The sequence below is a fragment of the Anolis carolinensis genome, unplaced genomic scaffold (genome assembly GCF_035594765.1).
Source record: "Anolis carolinensis isolate JA03-04 unplaced genomic scaffold, rAnoCar3.1.pri scaffold_12, whole genome shotgun sequence".
In the NCBI taxonomy this organism is placed as follows: Eukaryota; Metazoa; Chordata; class Lepidosauria; order Squamata; family Dactyloidae; genus Anolis; species Anolis carolinensis.
Window position 1 is genome coordinate 3,514,565 of NW_026943823.1, and position 18,984 is coordinate 3,533,548.

The window sequence follows — 18,984 nt, forward strand, 5'->3', positions numbered from 1 at the left end:
CAATTCAACAAAGTTTCTGGACTCTTAACAACTATTTTCAAAGTAAGTACCACACAATTAAAGAAGAAATAACACTTTCCAACCAGGAATATATTTTTTCAATTTTTTTACATAGTGTTATAGGTGTAATTAATTATTTCAGTTTGGAAAAGTTACTTTTAGAACAACATCTAGAATCCTTTAGCCCAGTGTGGTCCAACCCACGGCCCGCGGGCCACATGCAGCCCATCAATTCATTTTTGTTGACCCATGCCCTTCTTACTGGAAAAAATATATGGAATTTTTTTTTACCCTTCTTACTGCTTTAAGTTTTTAAGAAATGTTTTCTTTCTGGAATGTCTCTGGCCCTCAAATTCCTATACTAAAGTTTGTTCAACCCACAGGTAACTAAAGGTTGGACCACACTGCTTTAGCTAGATTTCTATGTTTGTTAATGGTATCCTGGTATACTAAAATGTTACAAAAATTCTGAAAGTGTTGAATAATAGTTTTCCTTATTTCTCTTATCAAATATATTGTCTGACATACAGACTTATATATATGGTTTCCCCCTCCCCAAACAGTTAGTCTCATCCATCACAGCACGAACACATTTCTAAATTAAGGTAGACTTTTTAAAAAATCCTCCTAGAGTAATATTTAAATATACATATTCTCTTAAATTAGTTATTTAAATCTTTTCAGATGTATGTGAGCTGTCATGAACTGTGCATCCCATTAGTAGATATCTGGATCTACGGGGAGTTTCTGGCTTACTGGAAAGTGGGTACAATTGGACCACGTCTCTTCTGAGATGGCATATTCAGATGGAGAAAAGTCTCTCTTGGTGGAAATCGGGACTTGAGAAAGCTCCCAGTGGTCTCTTCTGGTTGAGTTATAGATCGGGGCCTCTCAACAGGGAACTGAAGTTACTGGAGAAATTATAAGAGGAGACAAGGGCTCCAGGACCTCTTCGTTCTTAAAGTTTCTTCAACTGATTCTGTGAACTTTTCTTTCTACAAATAAATGGAGCATTTTGGGACCCGTGCATTTCAGTTGCAGAGTTGTGACAGGGCAACATCTTCCAGTCATTTAAACTAATATCTTCCGAATCTTTTTATCCAGCAAAAGTGTTCCTTACTTAACTCTTCCTCAGAATATTGCACAACCACAGTGAGAAGACGAGCACAGCAATATTAGATAGTAGGCCTGTGCAAAATTATGTTTTTAATTTGTTTTTGTATATAATTCATTATTTTTGTACATACGAAGCGATATTAAAAAAAACCCCAAGGTTTATTACACATAATCATTTCACATCTTTTCAGCTACATCTATATATATAAAAGGGTGATGAAATTTCGGTCTAGGACAAAACAACAAAACTACACATCCCAGAAACACTAAATCTGGCAGCACAACCCCTCATCCATGCCTCTGCATTCATACAACAAAAAGCTCCAGGTACTCCAGAAAACGGCCAGGCTTTGAGACTGCAAGGCTATTCACTGCTATTCCACCTGGCCAACAAAGGATTCCCATAAGCCACAGCAATGCATGGCCGGGCAAAGCTAGTAATGTATAAGTCAGAAGATATCAACGCACTCACATGCACACATGCACGCGAACACACAGAAAGAAAACAGGCTGTCACGTTTACCAAATGATTTGCCTTTTCATATAGAAGGAAATCTTAGGAAAGCATTTCACCACCATATTTCTCTGTCCAATTGAGTTCAGTTATAAAGCTGAAACTGAGTTGAAATTTGATAGTGCAGGTCAAGGAAAGTAATTAATTCATATTTTATTTTATTTTATTGTAATAAAAACAACCCAAAAAACAGCAACCTCAACAGCCAGTATTGTTTAAAAATATGACCAGGGACCACTTTGACAAGGGACCATTCTCCAATATTAGTACCAAAATGGTTACGAACCAGTTTTTGGTCAACTTTAGATTTTGTTTTTTTTATTTGGGATTCAGATAATTGCATTGGATAGACCACCTCAGCTCCAGTTTCTGATACAGAACATATGCCATCCAGTAGTCCCCATTTGCTTGCCCACAGAAAACCATCTATATATATAAAAGGGTAATGGAATCACGGCACCGGACAAAACAACTCAACTAAATGCCCCACAACCTTGAAAATTGACAGCACAACCTCTCATCCATGCCTCTACGTTCATACAACAAAAAGAAAAGAAAAAGTAAGTCCTAGCCACAGCAACGCATGGCCGGGCACAGCTAGTATTTAATAATTTAGAGCTGATGTGGTCTACCCAATGCAATTTTCCGAAACAGCACCCTAGAAGCAGGCCTAAAAACACAGACACTAATAATAATTATTTTTTAGTTGGGCTGTGTTATTATCCATAGTAGTAACAGTGAGGCCGTGGACCATATTTTCATTATTGTGGACCACTGGTGGTCCATGGACCACAGGTTGTGAACCACTGCTTTATTCTATCATAGGTTACTCTAAAGCATCCAGGAAACTCCTGAAAGACCCTTGGTGTTTTGAATGTGTTAATTTTAAAACCTCTGAGATGGATTATCTAGATCTACCATGTTTTCCCGAAAATAAGACAGTGTCTTATATTAATTTTTGCTCCCAAAGATGCTCTAGGTCTTATTTTCAGGGGATGTCTTATTTTTCCATGAAGAAGAATTCACATCTATTGTTGAACAAAAAAAAGAACATTTATTATATACTGTTAGGTAGTTGTCATCATAAACCAGCATAACCAGACAAACTGTGAATCCTATCAAGAATTTCTTGTTATGACCAATATTTCCATGTACAACACTCTATGGTACGTACATTTACCGATCCTGCCTGCTCTGGCATTCTGTTCAGTAGGCATGTTTCCAAACAATAGCTTTACTAGGTCTTACTTTCAGGGGAGGCCTTATATTTAGCAATTCAGTAAAACCTCTGCTAGGTCTTATTTTCTGGGGATGTCTTATTTTAGGGGAAACAGGGCATTTCAAACTACTTTCCTGTGATGACCCATGGGCCTTGTAGTCCTGCTCAGGACATTGTAATTCCTGATGAAGATGAAAACTTGGGTTTTTTGCCTTCCCAGTCTGAACTGGATTCCTCTCAGCCAGATCTTTCCCAGGCAGATCTGGGAACCTTGCACCTGCAAGAAAGTTGTCTCCCAGAAGTATGTCAAACAAGCCCAGAACCTACCTCTCCCGTGTTCTTGCGCCGGGAGTTTTGTAAACAACAGAGAAGTTTGGAATCAGCTTCGCGCAGGAGTGCAAGAATTGCAGCTAAGAATGTAGCCAATTAAGACTGCTTCTCGTGAGAATCTTTAAGGAGTTTAACATCTGGTCTCAGAGTTTAGCTTTCGTTTCTGATTCCCAGAGTACTGCTTCGGTGGGAAAGTTAGACTCTATATAGGTGTTTTGCCCGCGTAGTAACTTCGCGGAGTCAATTCGTCAGCCTACGGAGCGAGTTGTGTCTGGACAGCGCGCTCCGACTCAAGTCTCGCTCCTGCTCAAGCCTTGCCCTGCTTTCCAGCTTTCGCCTTGCTTCCCAGCCTTTGTTTACCTACGGACTTTGCCTTGTTTCCCAGGACCAATCCTTGCCTTGTTCCACGGATTTTATCAAGTTATTCCACGGACCTTGTTCTTGTTCCTAGTTACCTTGTTCCACGTTCAAGCCTTGTTTCAAGTATCAAGTTATTTCCTAGCCTCGCTCAAGTTATGGACTAAAGGACCTTGTCAATTCCCCTCACTTTGCCTGGCAAAGTGAGTGTTTCGGTTATTGGATTACAACTTTGGACCATAATATTTCTTATTGGACATTGCTTTTTTGGACTAATTTTGACCTTCCCTGGAAGGTCTACTTCTGGACTAACTTTTACATTTGCTTTTACTAACTTTATATATTTCCTTAATAAAGATATTAGATAGAATCTGGCCTCTGCGTATGGTTATTGGTGCTCTGTAGCCTGGGTCGTGACAGTTTGACTCCGCCACCCTAAGCACCAATTAACCTCGGCCAGAATGTCTACCGGAGTCGTACCTGGGCCGAGCGGCCAGCCGATTACCTACACCATCGACAAGGATGAGGTGGACCGAATCCGTGATAAGCTCAATGCACAGGATGGAGAAATAAAGGGTTTGAAGGAACGCGGAATTCGTCTTCCGGCCATGGCGTTGCCAACCAAGTTTACTGGAGAAGCTTCTAAGGTTCATGTTTTCCGTCGCCAATGTCAAGCTTATCTAGAGGCCCGTGCTGCCGAGTTTCCCCAAGAAGACATCAAAGTGGCGTGGGTTTACAGTCTTCTAGACGGGCCAGCGGCCAACTGGGCGACGGCACTGTTCGACCAAGCCTCTCCACACCTAAGATCAGCGCAACACTTCTTGGACCACCTCAAGGAGACTTGGGGAATCGAGGACAATTTGGAGGCAGCCGGTCACAAACTCCGTCGCCTTTTCCAAGGAGACAGACCTATGTCCCAGTATATAGCCGAGTTCCGAGTGCTGGCCCACAACACCGGCTGGAACGATGTAGCCCTCAGAGGACAATTCCGGGAGGGTCTCAACATTGAAATGCTGGAAGAAATCTCCAAGGTGGATCCTCCCCAGACCCTCGAGGCACTCATTGATCAATGTTTACGGGCTGAAGTCATGATTGCCAACAGGAAACAGTGGGTTCGAGGCCAGGGCGGTAGAGCCGGGGCAAAACCCCCCGCTCCCGCCAGCGTTCAGCCACGTCCAGTGTGGAGACCCCCACCACCATCCCCATACCCCAGAGGGAGCGAGGAGGTGCCGATGCAGCTGGGCAATGTGCGTCCCAGACTAGATGCCGCCGAGAAGGCCCGTCGTCAACGCTTAAACCTCTGCTGGTATTGCGGGAACGGGGGCCACTTCGCCAGAGAGTGCCCAGCCAAAGGGAAGCCTGCCGCCCGTCTTGCGGCGGCGTCCTCCACGGACACGAAGGCGTCTGAGCCGACTGGCACACAGCCGGCGGGGGAAGCCAACGACCGGGTGTAGAGAGGCTCGCCAACCCGGTCAAAAAATCCATTCAAGAGCCGCCAACCGGGGTCCTGTTCCTTCTCGTGGTCACATTATGGTCAGCAAAAAGGGGACCCGTCATGATCCACGCCATGATAGACTCTGGAGCTACCAACAATTTCATTGATAGAGAGTATGCCGACTCTCTGGGATTACAATATCATGATTTCAAGAATGCCCGTGTGGTGCAAGCCATAGACGGCCGCCCCCTCAAGACGGGCCCCGTAAGTCAGTGGTCGGAACCCACCAGGATGTGGATAAGGGAACATATGGAAGAGATTTCCTTCTTTGTTACCGAGGTTCCCCATTTCCCTGTGATTTTGGGAATTCCATGGCTGACTCTCCACGACCCTAACATCTCCTGGTCCAACAGAGAACTGCAGTTTGCTTCACAGTACTGCCAAAACCATTGCCTCGTAGCCAAGGTCTGCCATGCCACAGACACCGAGCCCATTATCACCTTGCCAAAGAAGTACTCCGAGTATTGGGATGTATTCAATGAGAAAGAAGCCGAAAAATTACCCCCACATAGACCTTATGACTGTGCCATTGACTTGGTGGAGGGGGCCCCGATCCCGCGAGGACATCTCTACTCCCTGACTGAACCAGAGCAAGAAGCTCTCAGGGAATTCATAGAGACAAACCTTCGCAAGGGATTCATCAGACCCTCTCAATCCCCAGCCGCCTCCCCAGTGATGTTTGTGAAGAAGAAGTCAGGGGAACTACGCTTGGTGGTGGACTACAGAGCATTGAATAATATCACCAAGCGGAACAGCTATCCCCTGCCCTTAATCTCGGATCTACTGGATCGGCTTCGAGGAGCCAAGGTTTACACCAAGCTGGATCTTCGGGGGGCTTACAACTTAGTTCGCATCAGGGAAGGGGACGAGTGGAAGACCGCCTTCCAGACCAAATTCGGATTATTCGAGTCCCGAGTTATGAATTTCGGTTTATGCGGAGCTCCCGCAACGTTCCAGCATTTTGTCAATGACATTTTTCAGGACTATCTAGACAGGTTCTTGATAATCTACCTGGATGATTTTTTGGTGTTTTCTAGATCACAATCAGAACATGAGAACCATGTCAAAATGGTGCTACAACGATTGCGGGATCATGGACTTTATGCCAAGCTGGAAAAATGCGCCTTTGATCTACAAGAGGTAGATTTCCTTGGTTACCGCATCTCGCCTCTAGGGCTTTCCATGGATCCAGCCAAGGTTTCAGCAGTATTGGAATGGCGGGCGCCAACTAACAAGAAAGAGGTGCAGCGTTTCTTGGGGTTCGCGAACTACTACCGCAAGTTCATTCCAGATTTTGCCCGCTGGTCCGACCCCATCACTAGCTGCATCCGTGGAAAGCAGCCTTTCCGCTGGACTGATCAAGCAGAGAAAGGGTTCCAGCAACTAAAGAAACTATTCACCTCCCAGCCAATTCTACAGCACCCAAATCCTGGAACCCCTTTTGTTGTGCAAGCGGACGCCTCTGATGTGGCAATTGGGGCTGTACTCTTACAACCGGTGGGAGATCACCTCCATCCCTGTGCCTTTTACTCTCGTCAACTAACCACACCAGAGAGGAATTACACCATTTGGGAAAAAGAACTACTGGCCATAAAGGCAGCCTTTGAAACTTGGAGACATTGGCTAGAAGGGGCCAAATTTCCCATTGAAGTCCACACTGATCATCGTAATCTAGAACATCTAAGAACTGCCCGCAAACTAAATCAGAGGCAGCAACGTTGGGCTTTATTCTTCGAACGTTTCGACTTCCAGATTCACTATGTGACCCCAGCCCAGACCAAGCAAGCAGACGCCCTGTCACGTAAACCGGAATACGCTGCAGGACGCAAGGAGACCTTTGAATCCCAACTATTACAACCCGAGAACTTTGCCACGCTCACAGTGGGGAACACCAAATCCATTCCCATTGGTTCAGCTTCCTCTACTCCAGGACCCCTCTGTGCTCAAGAAATCAGGGCTAGTCAGCAAGCAGATGCCTGGGCGCGGGACCAACTTCGCCAAGGTTTGCATTTTCCCTTTTCGCTTAAGGATGGGCTGCTTTGCTATAGAAATCATGTTTATATCCCACCCGGACCGGGCAGGGAAAAAGCGCTTCGTCTGTGTCATGACTGCAAACCAGCAGGACACTTCGGACTATTTAAAACCATGCATCTGATCCTAAGGGATTTTTGGTGGCCCAAGATCCGCAAGGATGTGGAAAAATATGTCAACACCTGCCCAGTATGCCAGCGCTCCAAGATAAGAAGGGAGAAGCCCTCAGGGCTTCTACACCCCCTTCCTACCCCATCTCGCCCATGGGAAATAATTTCTGCGGATTTCATCACTGACCTACCACCTTCCTGTGGATTCACCACGATCTTAGTGGTGGTGGACCTTTTCACCAAGTTAGCCCATTTCATTCCCTGCGAAGGCCTCCCCACGGCCAAAGAGACTGCGGATCTATTCCTTCAACATGTTTTCAGACTACATGGATTGCCCAAGAGTTTAGTCACAGACCGTGGATCTCAATTCACCTCTCGTTTTTGGAAGGCACTACAAAAACTATTGGGCATAGACTCTCGCTTATCTTCAGCTCATCATCCCCAAACAGATGGGCAAACGGAGCGCACCAATGCCACTTTGGAGCAGTATCTTCGCTGTTATGTAAACTACCAACAGGACAATTGGGCTTCTCTGTTACCACTGTCTGAGTTTGCCTACAACAATGGAGTTCAAGCTTCTACAAAAGAAACGCCGTTCTTTGCAAACTACGGCTTCCATCCACGTTTCTTTCCCCCTGTCATTGAAACTTCAGAAGTTCCCGCAGCAGAGGATTGGCTGCAGGAACTCACAGCGGTGCAACAACTTTTGCTCCAGCAACTGGACCAAGCCAAGGAGGACTATAAACGCCACGCTGACAAACACCGCCAGCCGGGCCCCGAAATCAAGGTAGGAGATCGGGTTTTCCTGTCCACTCGCTTTCTGCCCTCCCATCGCCCTTGCCGGAAGTTAGATGCCCGTTTCATTGGCCCCTATCCAGTGGTGGCGCAATTAAACCCCGTGACTTTCAAACTCCAACTTCCGCGTTCAATGCGCATTCACCCAGTGTTTCACCGTTCCCTGCTCCTTCCGGCGGATGGTGTGCGTCCTGATACAGACCAACCAGCCCCCCCTCCTGTTTTGATGAATGGGGAGGAGGAGTTCGAGGTTGAGGACATTTTGGATTCTCGTTTTCACCGCCGCCGCCTACAATATCTCATTGACTGGGTGGGTTTTGGCCCTGAGGAACGCTCTTGGGAAGACGCCTCCACAGTCCATGCTCCTGAGTTAACCCGTCGCTTTCATCAGGCCTATCCCGCCAAGCCGCGACCTCGCGCCTCGGGGAGAGGGGCCCAGTTTGGGAGGGGCCTTGAGGAGGGGGATAGTGTGATGACCCATGGGCCTTGTAGTCCTGCTCAGGACATTGTAATTCCTGATGAAGATGAAAACTTGGGTTTTTTGCCTTCCCAGTCTGAACTGGATTCCTCTCAGCCAGATCTTTCCCAGGCAGATCTGGGAACCTTGCACCTGCAAGAAAGTTGTCTCCCAGAAGTATGTCAAACAAGCCCAGAACCTACCTCTCCCGTGTTCTTGCGCCGGGAGTTTTGTAAACAACAGAGAAGTTTGGAATCAGCTTCGCGCAGGAGTGCAAGAATTGCAGCTAAGAATGTAGCCAATTAAGACTGCTTCTCGTGAGAATCTTTAAGGAGTTTAACATCTGGTCTCAGAGTTTAGCTTTCGTTTCTGATTCCCAGAGTACTGCTTCGGTGGGAAAGTTAGACTCTATATAGGTGTTTTGCCCGCGTAGTAACTTCGCGGAGTCAATTCGTCAGCCTACGGAGCGAGTTGTGTCTGGACAGCGCGCTCCGACTCAAGTCTCGCTCCTGCTCAAGCCTTGCCCTGCTTTCCAGCTTTCGCCTTGCTTCCCAGCCTTTGTTTACCTACGGACTTTGCCTTGTTTCCCAGGACCAATCCTTGCCTTGTTCCACGGATTTTATCAAGTTATTCCACGGACCTTGTTCTTGTTCCTAGTTACCTTGTTCCACGTTCAAGCCTTGTTTCAAGTATCAAGTTATTTCCTAGCCTCGCTCAAGTTATGGACTAAAGGACCTTGTCAATTCCCCTCACTTTGCCTGGCAAAGTGAGTGTTTCGGTTATTGGATTACAACTTTGGACCATAATATTTCTTATTGGACATTGCTTTTTTGGACTAATTTTGACCTTCCCTGGAAGGTCTACTTCTGGACTAACTTTTACATTTGCTTTTACTAACTTTATATATTTCCTTAATAAAGATATTAGATAGAATCTGGCCTCTGCGTATGGTTATTGGTGCTCTGTAGCCTGGGTCGTGACATTTCCAACCTAATTATGGTGTTAATAACTTTGTTTTCTTGGTGGCCTACTTTTGTGTTTCTAGCTATGGTTATGCTTTTACTACCATTTTGTTGTGTTTCTTAATTTTTTAATGAAGTTGAGAGACAGACAGATGGGTAACAGATGGACAGACAGCATACTGTACAAAAGCATGGAATGTCTTAGCATTGCATGTAAATACTTTAATGGATATAATATGCTATCTATAGAAAGCGATATCAGGTGCACACATACAAACACACACAATACTGGACTCAGATGCTTATGAATGAGTCACAGGTGCAAGATGATTCATGAGATGTGTGTATCTACATCCCAGCTGTGATGTCAGAACTTGTCACTGTTAATGAAGCAACATATGGTAAGGTTCCAACCTGAGAAAGCGAAAATGGAGCGTGGAGGGGGAGAAAGGGCTGATTAACAACACCCAATGTACAACACTCAAGTTTGTCAACAACACATTTCAGATCCTGTTTGATCTGTCCCTGAAGGAGGAAAAATATGGGTTAGACAACAAAATGTCAAAGATAAACCACTCAGAAAAAATCTGCTTACAGAATCTTGTATGGACTGTCCTGTTCCGAACCCCTTAGTATCAAAAGTTTAGAGTAACCAGAACTTTGCTGTCGAATAGACCTGTGTCATCAATGAAAAAATATTTCAATACTCATTACTAAATTAGGGGGTGTGGAGAATAGTGTCTATCTAAAGTGTTTCTAAAAAATATCATTAGGGGTCTCCATTGTAACTATAACAATATAACAAATTCTTCATTACCTTTCATTAAGTAATTGTGTAAGAGGGAGAGAGTCCAAACCCCTTTATTCTGCCAGGAAGGAAAAGCAGTCAAACCACCCCCAATAGATGCCCATCCAACCTTTGAAATAACAACAACACCAGGAAGGCGTTCCACAGTTTGCAAAACAGAGAAACGCCGCTTATCTGCTTTGCAAAGTGCCAAACGCCTTCCTTCAGCGCTTTGCAAAGCAGAGAAACAGCGCTTCTCTGTTCTGCAAAGCACGGAATGCCTTCCTGGCGAGAAGCAGAGACCTCTTTGGCTCATTCCTTTCGGAGGCAGGAGTTGCCTCTATGGCGCCCTCAGCAAGATGGTGTCACAGGCAAATGCCTAGTTGGCCTGGCGGGTGAACCGCCCCTGCTCATCCACTCCAGCCTCACCATTCTTTTCAGGGTCTTTTTGGGGAACCGAACCCAGCCCTTTTGGAAGGAAAGCAAATATTTTGTCCCTACTGTCACCTTGGGTCACTTCTTAGAGAGAAAGGTGAGATATGAATAAATATAAATATTATAATGATTATGATTATGATGTCTCCCTTGGACAGTAAACCAGAACTTGATTTCTTCTAAGCGGTGCTGTTGCAACACAGACTCCTTAAAACGCCAGACCAGACCTTAGTAAAAATACAGTTTATTAGTTCACAACCAAATGGAGCTCAAAAACAAAAAAAAGGCTCAGAACACTTAATCTTCAGTGTGAAACACAGAATTCCCAGCAAACAACACAAAACCACAGAACCTGGAAAATAACCCAGATTAAACCGGAGTATAATCCGGTTTAAAAACAAACTTTGTAAAACAACAAAGAAGGCACTCCAATTCCCAGCAGGACATCAGCAGGCAGGAATTGATGACCAGCAGGGGCCCGAAGATGTCTGTCAAAGTCACCCAAACACAATGTCGACATTGTTGAGTCCAAGAGAAGGAGAGGTCAGCAATACAAAATCTAATCCAGGTCAGAGAAGGAGAAGTCAGCAATACAAAGAAGGCACTCCAATTCCCAGCAGGACATCAGCAGGAAGGAATTTACAACCAGCAGGGGCCTGAAGATGTCTGTCGAAGTCACCCAAACACAATATCGACATTGTTGAGTCCAAGAGAAGGAGAGGTCAGCAATACGAAATCCGGTCCAGGTCAGAGAAGGAGAAGTCAGCAATACGAAATCCAGTCCAGGTCAGAGAATGAGAAGTCAGCAATACGAAATCCAGTCCAGGTCAGAGAAGGAGATGTCAGCAATACGAAATCCAGTCCAGGTCATACACAGAGTCAAAGCGTAGAATGCAGCACGGAAACTAATGCATAAGATCAACACAAATCAGTCCAGAAAAAACCCTCACAGTTCCAACCCTCACAGCCATGGATAATACAGATTAAACTTACATTCACAGAAGTCTTCCCAAAGTACGTCTTCCCAAACAGCTCACACGGACACACAAACACCCAACAACACTTTGCCGACTGCAAAGGTGATCCATTTCCCAAACACACTTTAATTCACAAATCATCCTCAGAATTAGAATCAGCCAACATTAGCAGCTGCAGTCTGTTGCCTCAATTCCTCCTCAGAGCTAGAATAAGACAACGCCCCACCAGACCTCCTTTCAGCTGAATCCCTTTGCCGATCCCTCCACCCAGTCCATCTTTTATCCAAACCCATAATTCCCCAAGACCCAGCTGGAACCCCACTGTGCCAACCCTCAAACGTGTCGCTACTTGTGGGCTCTTCACAGATGTCCTGGATCTCTCATACCTTAGTCCAGTCCATTGCCTCATCCTCTGAACTTGTCATCCCATCCTCCTGGTTCTCAACCCCATCATCCGCCTCAAAGCCCTCAAATGTGTCATCATCAGTAGGCTCCATAAGTATACATAGAATCATAGAATCATAGAATAGTAGAGTTGGAAGATCCACTTCCTGGATCCGCTTCCTTTGTTGCTCCTCATCGGCGTCTTGCTCACGAGTAGTCTTTCTTCCTCTTCTAGTGCACCTAGTAGTATCACTACTCAAAGACTCCATCACAAGAGGTGCAATGAACGAGGTGCAAAGGACAAGGGAATAACTCAAATGAAAGAAAGTAAGAAAGAACAAGACCCAGAATAGCCTTTTTGAATATTTATGAAACTGTTGGAGCATAGTATCTGAATGCCGATACCTTCCTGGGTTTTTGACGAGTGAACGGTATGACTGCGGCTTGAACCATTCCCTCCCTGCTAATTTTCAAATCCAAACTGGAGAGAGAGAAAAGTAAGTGGGAGGGCTATGCCGTGGCCACATCAGGGTCTCCTGCTCTAAAGATGATTGAATCTCCCATAGAGTGTGAACAAATGACCCTCCGACCGTTTACCCATCTCGGTAACGACAGCAGAAAACATTACAAGCTCAAATGGGCCCGTGAAATATACCTCTGTCATTTTAATACCTTCGCAGATATTTTTTTTAAGCCGCGCCGTTTTTGAAGAAATTAGATATTGTTCATTGAAGCCAAATGTAAAGGGAGATTTTGAGATGTAATTTTCAGATTGCCAGAGTCTATTAAACCGATATCAATTTAATGTACACAATTGCCCCTTTGAGGAGAAACACAATAGAAGCCGGTAATGTTTGGCCAGAAAAAAAGAGACCGACGTAATCTATTCATTCTGTACAAACAAAAATGTACTTAGCAGCTCGAAAGGCAGAAAAATTCGTGTAATTTCATTCTCTGAAATTACAAGGGAAACGAGGGAAGGGGTTTCGAGTCAAAACAAACTTTAGAACTATTTCCATAGCTTAATGGATGTTCTCTTTCAACTGGAAATGGTTTGCCGCATATGGAAATGACACACCTTAGGTTTTGCCTAATTAATAATGCACTTCCATGCAGGTCTGTCTGGAGCAAATTCCACTTCGATTAAGGAGGTTTAATGCTAGACAGATTACTGTATATACTCCAGCATAAGCCTAGTTTTTCAGCCCTTTTTTTAAGACTGAAAAAGCCCCCCTCGGCTTATACTCAGGTGATGGCTTATATTTGGGTCAGCTTATACACGAGAATATATGGTACATTTATTATTTTTCTCTATTATTGTTGCTACTATTACATTTATTTTATTCTATTTTTATTATCATTATTAATACATTTATTATTTCACTCTGATCTTATTATTATTATTTTATTATGACACAGCAAACAAGATAGATATGCTGGATTTCGTATCACAAAATCACAAGTCGAACACTTCCCAAGCGTCTAGGACTGTGTGATGTATTTTTGGATGATGCGTGCAGATCCCAGCAGGGTGGCCTTTTGCAGTTGGCAGATCGTAATTTTGTCAATGTCTATTGTTTCCAAATGCCGGCTGAGATCTTTTGGCACGGCACCCAGTGTGCCCATCACCATCAGGACCACCTGCACTGGTTTCTGCCAGAGTCTTTGAAGTTCAATCTTGAAGTCCTGAGAGCGGCTGAGGTTTTCCTGTTGTTTTTCGTCAATGCAACTGTCACCTGGGATGGCGACATCAATGATCCAAACCTTTTTCTTTTCCACAACTGTGATGTCTGGTGTGTTGTGTTTCAGAACTTTGTCAGTCTGGATTCGGAAGTCCCACAGTATCTTTGCGTGCTCATTTTTATTATTATTATTATTATTATTATTATTATTATTATTATTATTATTATTATTATTATTATTGCATTTATTATTTTACTCTATTTATTATTGTATTATTTTCCTGTATTTATTATTATTATAACATGTACTATTTTACTCCATTATTATTAAAAGGATACATAAGCACATTGACATTGAAGAAGATGAGAATAATGATTTGATCAGAGTTGGACAGTCTTATCTTACATTTGGGCTTTATGTAAATATTCAAAAACCTCAATTAATGTAAATTTATTGGTATCTATTTTAATTTTTGAAATTTACCCACTCTCGGCTTATACTTGAGTCAATGTTTTCCCAGTTTTTTTGTGGTAATGTTAGGTGCCTCGGCTTATATTCGGGTTGGCTTATACTCGAGTATATTACAGTATATATAAAAAGATACAGGCAAACATTCAATGGCTTTGTTACAATACAAGGAGACACACATACACAGACAAAGGCAAAGGCTTCTCCTTTCATTTCCGGCTCTGGAGGCGGTGCTCATCTCTAGTTTTGTCTCACTCAAGATAGCTGAGGAGGAGGTCTGGGACCCCTTCTACACTACTGTACAAAATCCAGATTATCTATTTTAAACTGGATTATATGGCAGTGTAGACTCATATAATCCAGTTCGAAGCAGATAATGTGGATTATTTGCGTTGATAATTTGGATTATAAGGCAATGTAGAAGGATCCAGGAAGCGCCAACTGCCTCAGCTTATTTCACATCAAGTTCAGCCCTCACATGGTGTTTATTGCAGTTCATAAAGAAAGTTTAAATAGCAAACAATTTATAAAGTTACCCATAGTTATTCCCATATGGTTGGTTGTCTCATTATTTCACTGGTGGGGGAGCAAATGGGTTTCAACATTTTTCATCTCAGTCCTTAACTGCTTCCATCCCAACACATGCTATAAACCAGGGGCCCCCAAACTAAGGCCCGGGGGCCAGATGTGGCCCTCCAAGGTCATTTACCTGGCCCCTGCCCTCAGTTTTATAATATAATATTTTATATCATTTTAAATAATATATTGTACTAGCTGTGCCCGGCCACACGTTGCTGTGGCAAAGTGGTGGTGGTATTGGTTAAAAATCGTTGTGTAATTTTTATTTGACGTTATTTGCAATTTTTTATTAATTTTATTGTAAGTTATCTTTTTATTTATTATATTTTATTATTTTCTTGTATTATTTTTAGTTATTTTCTGTTATAGTATTTTATTGTGTTAATTTTTAGTGTTTTTTATTATTTTTTATTGGGTTGCTAGGAGACCAAGTTGGAGGAGCTTAGCCTTCTAACTGGCAGGAATTGGATAAAAGCCATTATTCCTCTCTCTCTAATTAGGACTTTATTTTTCTTTTCTTTTTGTTGTATCAACCTAGAGGCGTGGATGATGGGTTGTGTTGTCAAATTTCGAGGTTAGGGGGCCTGTAGTTTTGTTGTTTTGTGGGTCGCCGTGATGCCATCACTCTTTTATATATATAGATTTACATATAACATTGATAATAATATTATAATGTTATACAATATAATACTAATACAAATACCATATAATAATATTAATTATATGTTATATATTACCTATATTACAGTATAGTGGTATAGTTCAATATAGTAATATTAAAGCTAATATTGTGCTATGCTAATAATATAATATATTGTATGTACATACAGCTGCTCTGAGTCCCCTTCAGGGTGAGAAGGGTGGGATATAAATGTAGTAAATAAATGTAGTAAATGAATAAATAATTTTAGACTTAGGCTCGCCCAATGTCTGAAATGACTTGAAGGCACACAACAACAACAATCCTAATTAACTTGACTATCTCATTGGCCAGTAGCAGGCCCACACTTCCCATTGAAATCCTGATAGGTTTATGCTGGTTACAATTGTTTTCATTTTTAAATATTGTATTGTTCTTTCATTGTTGTTGTTGTTTTGCACTACAAATAAGACATGTGTAGTGTGCATAGGAATTTGTTCGGGTTTTTTTTTTCCAAATGATAATTCGGCCCCTCCACAGTCTGAAGGGTAGTGGACCAGCCCTCTGCTTAAAAAGTTTGAGGACCCCTGCTATAAACTATCTTTCTCACACACAATCTGGAACATGATCATACAGCCTGGAAAACTCACAGCAACACAGTGATTCCGGCCATGAAAGCCTTCGACAACACAATCTGATTTCTGATTCTCTCCTCTGGTTCACATGTTTTTGAGTCATCTACTCCCATGAGGCAGCAATGCAAGATGCCAGACTTTGAATTGGAAATGGTTGTACTTTCCAATTTGAAAAGACATGGGGATTCTTGGGAATTAAAAATCCCCTTGGTTCCACTTGTGATCAATGGGCCAAACTTTGCACACCTCTTGTCTATTCTATGACACATGAGACATTTGACTACAGGGTCTTCAAACCCTCTATCTATATATATAAAAGAGTGATGGCATCATGGCGACCCACAAAACAACAAAAGTACAGGCCCTCCAACCTCAAAATTTGACAACACAACCCATCATCCACACCTCTAGGTTGATACAACAAAAAGAAAAGAAAAATAAAGTCCTAATTAGAAAGAGAGGAATAATTGCTTTTATCCAATTGCTGTCAGTTAGAAGGCTAAGCTCCTCCAACTTGGTCTCCTAGCAACCCAATAAAAAATAATAAAAAACACTTAAAAATTAAAACAATAAAATACTATAATAACAGAAAATAACTAAAAATAATACAAGAAAATAATAAAATATAATAAATAAATATATAACTTACAATAAAATTAATAAAAAATGCAAATAAAGTCAAATAAAAATTACACAACAATTTTTAACCAATACCACCACCACTTTGCCACAGCAACGCGTGGCCGGGCACAGCTAGTATTATCTAATGTTGTTTGCAGAGCTGAATTCTTTCCACTGGCTCTTGTTCCCGAGAGGCCCCTCATCTTCATTTTCGCAGTAAAAGGCCAACAAACCCTGCAATCAAATCAAAGTAACTCCAAATAGAGTCCTGTCCATGATTCCCTGGAAGTACGTCTTCAATGAAGAAATTGTTTGTTCCAAACAGAGTGGCTTTTCTACCCAAATATGAAAGGCCCAAGATCTATGTCCTTTTTTTCATCCAGCCATGCTCATTAGGAACCAGATACCACTTTATTGATTTTCCCTTTTTAAATGTTCTCTTTCGAGATTCGAAATGTCATTCAATATGTTTGCTGACACAAACAGAAGCTGCATGAAATGACTGACAATCCACTTGTGAGTTTATTGGATACATTCATTTAAATATCGGCCCATCTGCCAATAGTCCTAATTTTACAAAACTTCTTTTTATTGACTTCTGCAATGATTGTTCTCTTCAAAGAGGAATCGATCCGGCGGCTGAAGCTACTAGTAAAAAATTATATTTTTAATTGGATCTGAATCACTTGATCGTTTTCAATGTACATTTCTATCAGTAGCAAGGCCTAACAAAATGTCCACTTCCACTTTGAGTTTAACGCTTTGCAGGAAGCATAGTAATTTAAAAAAATCAGTTTAAGATTTATGACACCTATATTAGCTCACCTCTTTGAACAAATCCGCGAGACAGGGTGAGCTCCTGTCTGTCAGCCCCAGCTTCCCATGCAAGGACATGAGAGAAGCCTTCCACTGGATGGTAACACATCTGGGTGTCCCCTGGGCAATGTCTCTGTAGACAGCCAATTCTCTCACATCAAAAGAGACTTGCAATATATTCTCAATTTGCTTCTGACACGATTAAAAAAAACTAGAGAGGGGTAATAAATTAAATTCCATCTCTTTTTTTGGAAAAATTAATAAAATAAAATATGTCCTTCATTACTGGATTAAAAGCATCAGAGTTAAACTGCCACTCTTTCTGGGATTATTTATTCTTATATCCTTTATTACTGGATTAAAAGCATCAGAGTTAAGATGCCACTCCTTCTGGGATTGTTTGTTCTTATATCCTTCGTTACTGGATTAAAAGCATCAGAGTTAAGATGCCATTCTTTCTGGGATTATTTATTCTTATATCCTTTATTACTGGATTAAAAGCATCAGAGTTAAGATGCCACTCCTTCTGGGATTGTTTGTTCTTATATCCTTCGTTACTGGATTAAAAGCATCAGAGTTAAGATGCCACTCTTTCTGGGATTATTTATTCTTATATCCTTTATTACTGGATTAAAAGCATCAGAGTTAAGATGCCACTCCTTCTGGGATTGTTTGTTCTTATATCCTTCGTTACTGGATTAAAAGCATCAGAGTTAAGATGCCATTCTTTCTGGGATTATTTATTCTTATATCCTTTATTACTGGATTAAAAGCATCAGAGTTAAGATGCCACTCCTGGGATTGTTTGTTCTTATATCCTTTATTACTGGATTAAAAGCATCAGAGTTAAGATGCCACTCCTTCTGGGATTATTTATTCTTATATCCTTCATTACTGGATTAAAAGCATCAGAGTTAAGCTGCCACTCTTTCTGGGATTATTTATTCTTATATCCTTTATTACTGGATTAAAAGCATCAGAGTTAAGATGCCACTCCTTCTGGGATTGTTTGTTCTTATATCCTTTATTACTGGATTAAAAGCATCAGAGTTAAGATGCCATTCTTTCTGGGATTATTTATTCTTATATCCTTTATTACTGGATTAAAAGCATCAGAGTTAAGATGCCATTCTTTCTGGGATTATTTATTCTTATATCCTTTAGTACTGGATTAAAAGCATCAGAGTTAAGATGCCACTCCTTCTGGGATTATTTGTTCTTATATCCTTCATTTAGACCTGGATTAAAAGCATCAGAGTTAAGCTCCCAGGGAAACCCAATGCAAGAAGCATGCAAAGCGCTCACGTAATCCTGAAAAGCAGAGGAGGAGCCGAGATTGACTCCCACTTGTTTTGTGTTGGGTGGGTTTTCATACCAGGAGAGGCCCTTACCGTTACGTGCTCCTGAAAATACTGAAGCTGCTAAAGGAAACAAAGCTACCGAAGGAAAACAGATTCGTGCACAACTCTAATATCCTCTACTCTGCAATGAGTTCTATTTGCAGAAGATCGGCAAAGAGTTGATAGTAAATGCGATTCATATCCATCCATGCCATTTGTTATAACTGGACACA